Source organism: Orcinus orca, chromosome 15, assembly GCF_937001465.1.
Source record: "Orcinus orca chromosome 15, mOrcOrc1.1, whole genome shotgun sequence".
In the NCBI taxonomy this organism is placed as follows: Eukaryota; Metazoa; Chordata; class Mammalia; order Artiodactyla; family Delphinidae; genus Orcinus; species Orcinus orca.
The window spans coordinates 76,002,939-76,017,549 of NC_064573.1; positions in this window are offsets into that span (position 1 = coordinate 76,002,939).

Below are 14,611 nucleotides of genomic sequence, written 5' to 3' on the forward strand. Positions count from 1 at the left end.
ATTTAGGTGTTAGCTACGATTGCTTTGGCATTTTGTATTTCCCAAAGATGGCCACAACAATACCTCCAATCGCATATGTTTGTCTCATAATGTGACCTTGATACTCTTCCCACTGAGTGTGGGGACACCGTCTCTTTGAAGCTGGTGAACCTTTGTGACTGCTTTGACCAATAGTGTAGAAGAAGTGAAGCTCTGGAACCTCTGAGGCTAGTTCATAAAAGTGTCATGCACTTCCTCCTTGTTCTCTTGAATGACTCACTCTTGGAGTGAGCCGCCATATTGTGAGGAAGCTCAAAAGCCCACATGGAGATGCCTCATGTTGATGTTCCATCCAACAGCCCAGTTGTGGTCCCAGCCAACAGCCAGTGTTAGCTGCCAGACATGTGAGTCAAAACACCCCCCGATGATCCCAGATCCCCAACTGGATCACCCCCAGTTGTCAGACCTTCCAGCTGAGACCCCAGACATCACGGGCAGAGACAAGCTCTTCCCACCATGTCCCGTCCAAATTCCTGACCCCCAGAATGAGTGAGCGTAAATAAAATGGCTATTTTATGCCACTAAGTCTTGGTGTGGTTTGTTGTACCTTAGTAACAAGCAGAACAATTATTATTAACTGCCATCATGCATTATGTGTCCCAAGAGACAAGTTGCCGAACAATACCACTCCCCAAGAAAACAGAAAGAGCTAGAGTTGATTTTTGCTTCAAAAGATCTTCCCCCCTTTTTCCCATTCTATTTTGTTCCTTGTGTAACTTTAGGCAAATCATATGACCTCTCTGTGCCCCAGAATCCTAATGTGTGCATGAAGGATGATACTCGATCTTAGGAAAGAAAGGACCACAGAGACGAGAGGTGGGAGGATGCTTCGGATGAAACTTGCTATCTTGATCCTTGGCACTGACAGCTTGTGAAGGAAAAGCCCCACCCTGCGTTGTACCCCAGAGTCTGGGTTGCAATAAGAGGGTAGGGTTAACTCCTATGTAGAAACTCAACAGCTGTCCCAGCTTATACAGAAACGTTCTGCGGTGGGGTGAGGGTGGGGATGCAGCTGCTAACCCAGCCCGCACCCTCAGCCAGCTTGTTTCAGGAGATGAGAGCTCATCTATTCCTTCTCCCTGGACTTGTCTGGACTGCTCTTTGCCTCCCTCACCAGACCTCTGTCGCCCAGGCCTGAGCTAGCATCCAAGTAAAGGTGGTCAGCCTTGCTTTTGCCCTAAAGACTCCCCCGACTTCGGCTCAGCTCCCAGGGACGGGGGGCAGGGATGGGGTCAGGGGGCAAGAAGAGTTTGCATGACTCTACTTGAGGGTCTTGAGGTTTCTGTCTGCCGTGTTGCCTGCGTGCAGTGACTCGACTGGCATTCCTGGTGCCTTCTCTCTGCCATGTCTGGTTCTCTTCCTTTCATCCGCTGCCCTGTGTCCAGCCAGCCTGGCCCCCTTCTCCCTGCCTGTCTCTGGTTCTGATCCTTCCCCAGATTCCTGTCCTGAATCTCTTTGGTGGGAGTGGCCGTGGATGGCGACTGCTTGGCGCAGGACCCTGAAACCCAAACCAACACTTCACTGACAGGCCAATGGGCTCTGCTGCTCTGAGCCCGGGACCAGCCAACTTAAAACCCTCCAAGGGCTTCCTGTTACTCTCATGACCCCTCCCAGAGCCCACGAAGTCTTGGGGGTCCCGCCTACCCCTCTGTCCTCATCTTGCGCCACCATGCTGTCAGGATTCCAGCCATCCTGACTGCCTTTCGGTTCCTTGAATACCACGTGCTCTCAGACGCCAGGCCTTTGCTCATATCGTTGCTTCTGCCTGGGCTGCTTTTCCCTCCCTGAGTTCACTCTTACACGTCTTTCGGATTTCAGTGCAAGTATCATTCCTGCAGGGAAGGCCCTGGACACCCCCACTGCAGGTGCTCAGAGCACTGCATCCCTCCCCTCTTGTCAAGTTTACAATCACACGCTGAGCGTTGTATTGATGTCTGTTTGCACCATTAGGTTTTAAGCCCCTTGGGAGCAGGAAACTTGCTTGGTCTTCCCCTCATCTCCCCAGTGAATATAGTATAGCGCTGGGTGAATCAGAGGTACTCAGTACATACTTGTGGATAAATGAATGAACAGGCAGGCATAACCCTTTCTGGTGTTTGATCTTCCCTTCAGATTTCTGTAAGCGTCAGAACCTTTCCAGCGAAGATGGAACAAAACGCATTTGTAAAGTGGGGTCAGGGAAGTGACTTTCTACCTGCTGTACTTTGCTCACCTTCATCTCAACAGGAGCCTGCAGCCCTCGGGAGAAGTTCAGGGCAACACGGCCTGGGCTTTTGCATTTTGACTTTTCTCCGTACTGTCTGTGTGGTCTGGGACAAAGGACTTACCTCTCTGTTTCTCAGCTGTAAAATGAGATAATAATAGGGTCGTTATGAGACATATAAGTGTTAATACATGCACAGCACTGAGAACTGGGTTGGGCACATAGTAGGGATGCTGGGTTTAATATTATTATTATTACTATTATTATTATTATTATTAGGAAAGACTGCACTTTGCTGGCCTGTCCTGTCTCCATCCTCCTGCCCTGTCCAGGTGCCAGCACTGGCCCCTGTGCCACTCAGTACAAATGGCTGTCTAGTGTGCTCTCATCCTGGCTCCTCTGGATTTCAGGACTCCCTACACAGGAGCCCAGCCCTGCACTGTGACGGTGACCCGCGGACAATGCATCATGCCTGTCAGGGTCCTATTGCTTCAGCAGCTGGGGACTCAGTGTCCTGCTGGGAGAGATAACTTCCCATAAAGATGGATGGACTTCCACTCCTTGACAGCACTCCAGCTGAGAGATCAGAGACCCTGCTGCGGGAGGGAAGGGGGAACATATTAAGTGGCCGCTGGACCCAGTGTTGGCGAGGTGAGGAACACAGAGGCTTGGCTCGTTTTGTATCAGTAACACTTCGCCTTGCAGCCTGACAGGCCCTCTCTCCTTGCAGAGGTAACTGCTCAGTTGCTCAGGCGTTTCTTAGCGCACTGACGAAGCCCAGGGTTTACAGGTATGCGTTCTGGGGTCAATTTTCTTGAGAATGAGTCCTTGCTTTGCCATTGGTTGCTAAACTTGGACCCATTGTAGCAGAAAGCAGTCATAGAGAATATGTAAATGAATGGGTGTGTTCCAATAAAGCTCCAATAAAACTACTTCCAAAAGCAAGCATCAGTGGGATTTGGCCCATGGGCCGTAGTGTTAACGATGTCATAGATTGTTGGGAGGATTATGTGAAATAATGTCTTAAAGTGCTTAAATGATAAAGATGATAATGGTGACCTTAGGGATAATTATGTCGATGGTGATGATGAAGATGCTAATAATGGTGATAATGGTGATGATGATGATGGTGGTAGTGACGATGATGGTGATGATGGTGATGATGATGATGATAATGGTGATGGTGATGATGAAGATGCTAATAATGGTGATAATGGTGATGATGATGATGATGGTGGTGGTAGTGATGATGCTGATGTTGATGATGGTGGTAGTGATGATGGTGATGATGATGATGGTGATGGTGATGATGAAGATGCTAATAATGGTGATAATGGTGATGATGATGATGGTGGTGGTGGTGATGATGGTGATGATGATGATAAGGGTGATGGTGATGATGAAGATGCTAACAATGGTGATAATGGTGATGATGGTGATAATGGTGGTAGTGATGATGGTGATGGTGGTGATGGTGGTAGTGATGATGGTGATGATGATGATGATGGTGATGATGATGGTGATAATGATGATGATATTGGTGATGGTGATGATGAAGATGCTAATAATGGTGATAATGGTGATGATGGTGATAATGGTGGTAGTCATGATGGTGATGTTGATGATGGTGGTAGTGATGATGGTGATGATGATGATGACGATGTGATAACTTGGCAAAATTCATCCTCAGTCACCGTCATTGATGCCAAAATACCAGGACCTATGCTGAAGCATCGTTTTCATCACAGCCATCCCTGGTAGGACATGAGAGGAACTTCACTGGGTGTCCCAACTCAGATAGAACTTGGTGACCACACACAAGGAGAACAGGCCTGGAAATTAAAGGACCTGGTTCTATTTTTTGCACAACCAGCAACAATTCTTGCGTGTCCCTGGACAAGTCAACCCCTGACCCCTAGTCTGAGTCTGTACTTTCTTCTTCCTACACTGAAGAAGAAAGGTTAGGTTAAACAAGGTGGAAGGGAAATCAGATTCAGTGAACATGTGTGTGTGTGTGTGTGTGTGTGTGTGTGTGTATTGTTTGTGAGCTGTCCTCCTTTCCCCGAGGAGAGTGTGACTACATTTTTGCTTCTTCAAGTCACCCATTCAAGTACTTTCTATCTTTTACACCTTACCTTTTACACGTTTGTGCCTAGAAGGAAGCTATTAAGTGTGTATTTTCCAAAATAAATAGTAGTAGTAGTTAACAAGGCATTAGGACTTACTTTAAGGGCTTCTGTCATAGGTCAGAGTCCTCAGGAAGCAGACCCCAAGATGCAGACCAGCAAACAGGAAGCTTAAGAGGAGGCTTCAGAATCAATACCTGGGGAAGTGACAGGAAGGATGCAGGAATGGGCAGAGGAAGAAGTTGGGCTGACACAGTCTGAACAAAGTCCTCTGTCAACCCCACAGGGAGCCTAAAGCCAGGATACCCTTCAGAGCTTCTCCCATCGGGTGAGGGACGCAGCTGCCCTGGGAAGGTGGGGCATCCTTGGGTGAGGTAGCTCCTCTCAGAGCTGGGACAGCTGCCAAAGAGTCTGACAGCTGAGGTCTAGCAGCTGACAGCACTTCTAACAGCGAGGGAACAGGTCCTTCATTCCTGGAGGAGGACCTGGACAGCACACCTCAGCATCCCGCACAGATAGCGTCATTGCTATTAGAAGTGAGGAAACCGAGGCCCAGGGAGGTGCTAGAAATTGCTCAAGATCTCATAATTTGTAAAGAAAAGCACTAGGATTCAACTCTGAGTCTGTTGGACTCCCAATCTACTTTGTTCTTCTTATACTCAGACCTTGCCAGAAGACATAAATCAGGGGGCGTATTTGCCCACTTTATTGGGTAAAGGAGACAGTAGGGTAGGTAGCCCAGAGAACCATGGAGGGGAGAGGAAACAGATAAAGAAATACATCAACCAGAGGAGACGTTTTAGTGAATAACAGTTGTTTCTGCCATTAAAATAATTAGCTGGCTAGGAAGGGTTTTTCCCGTGGAGGAATGGTAATGCCATCATTTACTTCTTCCTCGGGAACAGCCATTCTTTGTTCCCTTCTAAGAGGAAATTCAGAGTGAGTAGTGGTTAAGAACATTGGCTCTGGAATCTAAAAGACCTAGCTAGGAAGTTCCGTGTCTCCCCTTTCCAGCTGTGTGACCATGGGCAGATTACTTACCCTCTCTGAGCTTCCATCTCTTCATCAGGCAAATGAGGGTAACAACAGCATCTACCTATGGCTGTTGTTGGGATTAAGTGAGATAAAACCTTTAAAGTGCCTGGCACATATTAAATGCTAAAGTTAATTAGTACTAGACTCTGTTACCTGAAAATTCTTTGCCTGGGCCTGTTCTTTTGTCTCTTCTGGGTACAGTTTCATGAAGATTGTTCTAAAAACCAGACCTTTCTATGGGGAAAACAGAGCAGTTATTAAGCTTTAAGGGATTCATAAGTGTTTTGATTTCCACAATATTTATAGAGAAAAGTGGCATTGTTCTAGTGATCAAAAAGATCGAACAACAAACCTCTTATGATTCCGTGTACATTTTCAAGAAAATTGTTTCAATTTCTGTATTTAAAAGGCACTAAGTGAAAGCAATGCCTTAATTTGAAATCATAAAGATAAAAAACTTTCGTTTAACGCAACCATCTGCTTTCTTTTATGGCTTAAAGAGTTAGGAATCTCTCCGCATTAAACTCATCACTTTCCTGCTCGTGCACCGAACTGGTTCTTTCGTAATTCTTGACTGGTGCGTGGTACCCGACACTTAGCTCAGATCTCAAACCCAGGAAGTGTAGATGCCGGACAAAGAGGGGTTTCAAACGTTAACTGGTCCACCCTTATACCTACAGTCACTTCATTCTCTTTCCCTTGAGATATACCAGCACTCTTTGAAGACTTCCTGTGTGAGGAAAGGAAGACAGAGAAAGAGAAGGAGGGAAGTAGGGAGTGTAGGGATGAAGAAAGAATGGAGAGGAAATAGGACAGGAGAAGGGTGGGCATATGTTCCCTGAATGCACAAGGTTTCATCTGAAGCCATTTTTCCTGGCTGTGTGATCCTAAGTGTATGACTTAATTCTTCCAAACCTCAGTTCCTTCATGTACAAAACTAGAAGAAAATACCTACTTGAGAAAACTTCCAACAAGGCTTAAGCGAGATGCTGCAAGGGACACCAAGTATGAGGGTCAACACATAGGCGCTCAACAGTGTTCCCACCTTCTTTATAATCAGGTTTTGAATATTAGCCGAGCTCCTTTAAATAGAGTATCTCCCCAGAGCAGTTTTTCTGTACAGAACTGGCTGCAGAATTTGCAGCGCCTGGTACAAAATGAAAATGGGGGGTGGGGGTCCCTTGCTCAAAAATATACTCAGCCCAATTATGCTAAGTAAAATAAGTCAGACAGAGAAAGACAAATACTGTATGACATCACTTATATGTGGAGTCTAAAAAAATTCAACAAACTAGTGACTATATGAAAAAAGAAGCAGACTCACAGGTGCTGAGAACAAACTAGTGGTTACCAGTGGGGAGAGGGAAGGGGCAGGGGCACTACAGGGGGGGGAGAATAAGAGGTACAAACTATTAGGCATAAAATAAGCTACAAGGACATATTGTACAACATCAGAAATGTAGCAAGTATTTGATAATAACTATAAATATAGCCTTTAAAAATTGTGAATCACTATATTGTATACCTGTAACTTACATAATATTATGTACCAACTATACTTCAATAAAAAAAACAAAAACACCGCCCAGGTATTGCAGATGCTACATGCAAATGCAGAACCAAGAAATGGTGGGGAAATGTGAATATCATGCCTATTTCTTCCACTCGTTGTCACATCAGACTTCACATACACATAAAGTTATTCTAATTTTAAGGTGACAGTAGCACGTGAAGCCAGCCCTGACTCTGTAACACGACTGAGGTACAAACCTCCAGAACAGACTGGCAGGGGGAAGCCTTCTCCTGCTTTATTGCTTCCCTGGAAACCAACCTCTGACTTCAGAGAGGCAGGGGCTGATGCCATCTTTATTTCCCGTCCCTGGCAAACTTTGCATCCGGTGCCTACGTCATTTTAACCCTCACAAGCTCCTTGTGAGTTACCATTACTGTTCCCAGTTTACAGACGGGGACAGTGAGGCAGAAAGAGGTGACAGGACTTGCCCCAAAGCAAGCAGTTCCTGAGAGTTCAAGGTAGGATTCGAACCCTTGTCTCTTTGGTTCTGACCTTTGGGCATCTCCCCTCGTTCACTTGAGCACAGACTTGCACACACGTGTATGTGTCCAGAGCCCACGTCCCCACCAGCCCCTCTCTAACCCAGCTCTGAACTTTTCAAAGGCAATAAGCTTGAACAGCAATACATTCAGTCGGTTCCCAAAATAGAAAGGATGCCCGTGGATACATCTGTGATTGACACAACATATTGGCTGGTTTCACTGATAATTAATGCAGAGAGGAATCATTACATCAGATCAAATTCATCTTAAAAAGGTTCAGCTCTGCTCTGCTCTCCTCTCCTTCCCATTGTGAGGGCTGTTTGGATGGTCGGGGAGAGGGGAAAGGGAACAGATACCGCGATTTAATTTTTCAAGTAACACTGTTCAAATAAAAATACATTTGTTCGAATGAGATTGCCCTGAAACAGCGTTTGCATTGATGGCTCTGGGAGTAATTCTATTAAGCCCGAGAAGATTTTTCATCGAGGGGCAGGAAAAGAGGGTGAGAGAGAGAGGGAGGGAAAGGACTGAAAGCTGAGTGTAACCATATGGAATTGCAAAAATCAAACATTTTAACCCATTTTTATCTCGGGCTTCTCCACTGAAGTTGTTCACTCTTCTGTTGTCACCTGCCGTGTAAGTCAGAGGGTTCCACCTCCCCTTAGACGTGGCTGGGCTCTGGGGCTTAGCCAGGCAGGGGCTAAGGCTGGGCGGGCGCACCTAGGACTGTCTGCTCTGGGCCAGGTAAGTTGGAAATCATAGTGGCCGTGAGAATTTTTCTCTTCAAGGCTCCTGCAGAGAAAGGCAGCTTGAGAAAGCACTTTGTGTGTGTGTGTGTGTGTGTGTGTTTGTGTGTATGCAAGCACATGTACATGGGCACACATACACATGCATGCAGACACACGTGCACAGAGTCAGTATGCACACATATATACATACATATACACCTGCACCTATATAGTGTACAGGTACATGAATACATAGATACATGAACATACAAATATGCATATATATATATATATATATCGCCTTTGGACGAGACTAGGTATACATGCACATGTATACATATACAACATACATAGACATTTACATATGCATGCAACACACACACGTGTGTGTGTGTGTATGTGTGTGTGTGTGTGTGTGTGTATATATATATATAAAATCTTTGGATTTGGGTGAGACTATGTGTATATATGCACCCCACACCCACACATATACATACGACATAACACACAGATACACACATATACATGAATATATATACATGTGTATACACAGAGACACATATGTGATCATCTTTGGATGAGATTATGTACATATACATACACATTTACATATGCTTGCAACACACACATACACATGTATGTACACATATATAAAATCTTTGGATGAGAATATGTGTATATATGCACCCCATACCCATACATATACATACAACATAATACACATACAACATAATACACATGTACATAGATATACACACGTGACTATACACCCGTGTGTATACACACTTGCATAAACACATATATAATTATCTTTGGTTTTTTATCTTTGGATGAGATTATGTACATACACACACACATACATACATCTTTACATGTACATTGTCAGAGTCAAAACTAGGCAATGAGTCTGAACAATAAACTCAAGTGTCATCTGTGGAGTATTTGTCACACACCGGATACTGTGCCAAGTGCCGCACAAACCTGAGCTCACTAGAGCCTCATACTGACCTGTCAGATATGTACCTGTAAGGTATTATCTCCATTTTACAGATGAGCAAACTGAGACTCACGGGGGGGAAGTGATTTTCCTAAAGCTACAACTGCTAAGTGATAGACCTAAGCTCGACTTCTTAATCTATTTTATGTTTCTGAACCAGTTGACAAATCCCCAGGAGGTCTTTGATGAAATCATGATGTGCCCATTTCCTCAGCTTTCCCATCTGTTCAATGGGAGGACGGATTCCTGCCCCATCTCTAAGTCAGGAAGCTGCGGGGGAATCAGGTAGGGACTGAGCAACGATCTCCTGATTTCTCTGCCAGCGAAGAGCAGTGCCCTTTCTCTTTGCTCCATATGAAATTTCTAGGGTTCCCATAACAAATGGCCACAAACTCTGTGGCTTAAAAAACCAAAAATTTATTTGTGCGCCTTTCTGCCAGGGAGAAGTCTGAAATTAAAGCATCGGCAAGGTCACACTCCCTCTAAAGGCTCCGGGAGAGGATCCTTCCTTGTCTCTTACCGTGTCTGGTGGCCCCAGACATTCCTTGAGTTGTGGCTGCGTCATTCCAACCTGCGTCCCCGTCTTCACATGTGCGTCTTCCCTCTGCATCCTCACCCCTTCTCTTCTCTTCTAAGGGTATTTGTTATTAGATTCAGGGTCCACCTGACTAACCCAGGATGATCTCATCTTGAGACCCTGAACTTAATTACATCTGCAGAGAACTTTGTGTCTAAATAAGGTCACATTCACAGGTCCTGGGTAGACACATCTTTGGAGAGGCTGCCATCCAACTCACTAGACTCACAGAGAATCTTTTATTCTATTTCTTTTTGAATCTTCCTTTTCCCATTGCACGTATCACCTTCTAACACACTGTGTGTTTTACCTCTTTATTTTTCTTATTGACCGAATGTCTCTCTCTGCTGAAATATAAGCTCCTAGAGGACAAGGACGTTGGTCTCTTTTGCTCGCTGGTGCATCTCAAAAGCTTATAACAGTGGCGGCACCCAGTAGACTCTTAAAACATATCAGTGGCCCTTTATTATTATTACCTCTTTATGCATCTGTCCCCTCAACTATACCACGAGGAGGGCGAAGCCAGGGCCTCTGTCTTCTTCCTCATTGTACCTCTCAGATCTACCTGTTACTTGACATGCAGGAGGCATCCAATTGAAACGTGTTAAATGTGGGACTTCCCTGGTGGTCCAGTGCTTAAGACTCTGTGCTCCCAATGCAAGGGGCCTGGGTTCCATCCCTGGTCAGATCAATGTCATGTCCCCCATACCTCCCTTAAGGCAAGTACAAGAGAGGCTTAGAAATGACAGATGCCAGAGAGACGAAGGGAAGATGATCGATCTTCACGAATCCCCTACTATGTGCCAGCCCTGCGGAGAGCTTACCAAGCATTTAATATCATTCACTCGGGTGGTTTTTAGCCCTGCCGGCACGTAAGAACCATCCAGGGAGATTTTTAAAAGCTACAGGAGGCCCAGGACTCGACCGCAGAGAATCTGGATCAGTTGGCCTTGGCAGAGCCCTGACAAAGGTCTGTTTCAGAAGCACCTCAGCTGATTCTATTATGAGACTGGCGTTAAGAATCAACTGGTTGACTCTTTGTAACAACCTTCCAAGGGCGACACTATTTGCACCTGCATTTTCGAGATGATGAAACGGAGGCTCAGAAAGGCTAAGAAACTAAGCCAGGGCTGCACAGCCAGCACGTGACGGAGCCGGGATCCATGCCCGGGAGTGTCTGACTCCAGCTGTGGTGCTCTTTCTACTGCCGAGGTGGCCAGGGTGAGCTGGCCCTCTGGACACCTTCAGTCTCACCGCTGATGGCCCTTGGTCACGTAGACCTGGGAATGATCGATGCCATTGGAGTCCAAGTGGCCTCTGTCTAAACACTCCTCCCCAGAGGAACGAGCTTTGGGGATTCTACCTTGCACAACTCAGGCTGGACTCTTAAACACTGAAGTGATGATGGAGGCGGACTGGAACAAGAGTGGGAGATGAATCCAGTATCTGGAATTTATCCTTGTCTCTTTTCTGATCCCAATAATATCTTTTTCCAATATCCTCCTCAACTGTACTTCTAGAGAAGGAGGAAGCATGCAGGTTCCTACAAGGGGTCTCAGCTTCCCAAGGGGGAAAGGGACCACTTAGTCTTCCTGTCTCTTTATTGCTTTAATTAGCTGTTTGGTGACCTGACAGTCTCTTTGATCCACATCCAGCGTTGGTCTGTGAAATATAGGGGATGTCAGCCTGTTGAACAAGGGTCAGCCAGACTGTCAATACTGCCGTCCATCAGGCTGGTCCAGGCTGGGTGCCGACCTGCAATGAGATGATTGAGCCATCTGTCCTCTCCCCCTGGCCAAAGTGTTGGTGGCGTGTGGAGCACAGCTGAGGTGACAGTGTCGAGGCCATTGGGCGGCTGACTTCAAACCAGAGGCCCAGGGCAGCAAACAACAGGGAGAAAACAGAGGAAGCACGGTCCAAGTTAAACTACAGGAGAGCCAGAGGAAGATGGAAAGTCAACAAGTCAGGACAAGCGGAGGATCTCTGGGACACCCAGTGGGTGGTGGGACCTAGGGTTAACCCTGTCTGCACTGTTGGCTTATGGGAGCACAGAAATTTCCCCTGTTTACCTAATTATAATGGTATGCAACACACAGAGAGAAACAAAAAACATAAGGTTTGAGACAACTAAAACATCACTGTACTCTAATAGTGTGACATGGCTAAAAAATGCGTCAAAATGACCTGTGGATGCATTAATAAAGGTATACTGAGTGCAGTAAAGGAGGCGATTCATTCATTTCCCAAGTATTAATCGAGCATCTATTACGTGCCATGGATTATTCAAGTTGCTGGAGATAGTATAGTAAACAAACAAACAAACAACCCCCCCCCCCCCACAAATCCTTGCTCTCATGGAGCTTTCAAGGTAATGGAAACAGATATTAAAAGAATAATTATTAAATTGTATTGTATTTTACGTCTCCCTCCCCACCCTCCCTATCCCACCCCTCTAGGTGGTCACAGAGCACCAAGCTGACCTCCCTGTGCTATGCGGCTGCTTCCCACTAGCTATCTATTTTACATTTGGTAGTGTATATAAGTCCATGACACTCTCTCACTTCGTCCCAGCTTACCCTTCCCCCTCCCCGTGTCCTCAGGTCCATTCTCTACATCTGCGTCTTTATTCCTGTCCTGCCCCTAGGCTCTTCAGAACCTTTTTTTTTAGATTCCATATATATGTGTTAGAGGGAGGAGATATGGGGATATATGTATATGTATAGCTGATTCACTTCGTTATAAAGCAGAAACTAACACACCATTGTAAAGCAATTATACTCCAATAAAGACGTTAAAATTTTTTATTGTATTTTAAAATGTGCAATAAAGAAACATAACAGAAAAGAAGGTCTACGGAGTTGGTAAGGGATATGCAATTTTAAATGGGCTTATAAGAAAAGATGTCTATGAGAAGGTGACACTTGAGTAAAAGTCCTGAAAGAGTTGAAAGAACAAGAGAAAGAGTGCACAGGTATCTATGAGAAGGGCCTTCCAGGCAAAGGGAACAGCCAGTGCAAAGGCCCTGAGGTGGGAGTGCATGTGGAATATTTGACGAATTGCAAGGAGGCTATTGAAAGTAGAGTGGAGTGAAATGAGGGAGGGGCCAGTGAGACATGCAGCTGGAGAAATAATGCAGGCCAGGGTCTGTAGGGTCTCGTGGACCAGGGAGCAGACGTTAGCTTCCATTCTGAGTGAGGCAGAGAGTTGTGGGAGGGTTTTGGCCAGAGGAGTGACATGATCTGACGTAGGTTTCAAGAGGATCCTTCTGGCTGCTTTTTGGAGAATAGAATGTAAGAGGTCGAGGTAGAAGCTGGGAGACCAGTTAGGAAGTTTCTAGGTGGGCTTCCCTAAAGTGAGATGGCTTGAAGAATATCTATATCTATATCTATCCCGTCTATCTCTATTTCTCTCTACATGCACTATATATATATAACTATGTAAATACAATGGATAGATTAGATAGGTAGGTAGATGATAGACTTCACATATATAGAGAAGTATTTATACAGTGTTTATTTGGAGATCGATCTATTGATAGATTGACAGATGTATAGACAGAGTGATAGATCAATAGACAGATCAATCTATATATGCAAAAAAAAAAAAGAGAGAGAGAGAACCAGAAATTCCAATGTGTGAGGAGATAAAATAAGAGGAAAAAAACCCAGAGGAAGGGAAGCAGGGATTGTGCCAGGAACACAGGTTAATGAGTTTGGTCTTGTTCTGTGAGCACAGAGGAGCCATGGAAGGTGTTAGAGCAAGGGAGTGTCATGATCAGACTGATTTCAGAATGAGCCCTCTGGCTGCAAAGCAGAGGAGGTGTTTGTGGGGACTATTGGGAAGGCTTTGGCTGCTGTCCAGGGGAGGCCTCAATGGCCTGGTGGTGGTGAGGATGGAGAGGAGTGAGCAGATCTTACCTGGGTCCAAATATAAAATTGAGGGGAGTTGATAAGATGATGGTGGTCTGAAGTTATTCTGCCGGCAATCTGTGATGTAGTCACACTGTGCTCTTTGTGGTAGCAGAACCCACCAGACCCTTCCAACCCTCATCCCTACCCCCTCTCCACTCACATGCTTCTCTCCACCTGTCCCTGTCCTCTTTTATCTCCCTTTCGCCCTGATCCCCTTTCAAGACTAAGCTCTTATTCCTCCTCCATGAAGACTCACCTGACACCACTACACTGGTTTCCTCCCTAGCGCGGCTTGCCCTTCTCAGATCCCTTTTGCACACTGTACTGATTGCTCTCAGGGTTGCCACACAAGGTTGTGCAGGTTGCACACTGCAGAAATGGTCTGGCCAAAGTAGCAGATGAGGTCTGAGATCCATTGATTTGTCCAATCTTGACTTCTCAGACAAGGCACTTTTTCTTTTTTTCATTCAACAAATGTTTATTGAGCATCTACTATGTGCAAAGGTGTTTTTTTTTTTGTGGGGAGCAACTTTTTCTAATTCAAAGAAAGCATGGCACTGACTGCTCGCCAATGTCTGCCACACTGTCCAGCTCTCTCAGACTTAGTTCATTTCTCCATCCCTAGCACTTAACACACAGTATCTGAGGGTTTCTTGAATAAATAGATGAGTGGATGGATGTACAGATGGATGGATAGAAGAAAGGAAATTTTTCTTTCCAGCAGGATGAATCAATCAACATAGGAAAATAATAATTAACTTATAAAAAAATAATTAACTTATGTCAAAAGGCTCATTAACATCTCCCCCCCACACACACACCCGCCACTCCTCCAGGGGCATCTTGTCAAGATACCATCATTCCTCCACACCAGAGACCAGGAGATGACAAACCTTTTTTCTTAAAGGGCCAGAGAGCACTCAGCTCTGCTGTTGTGTAT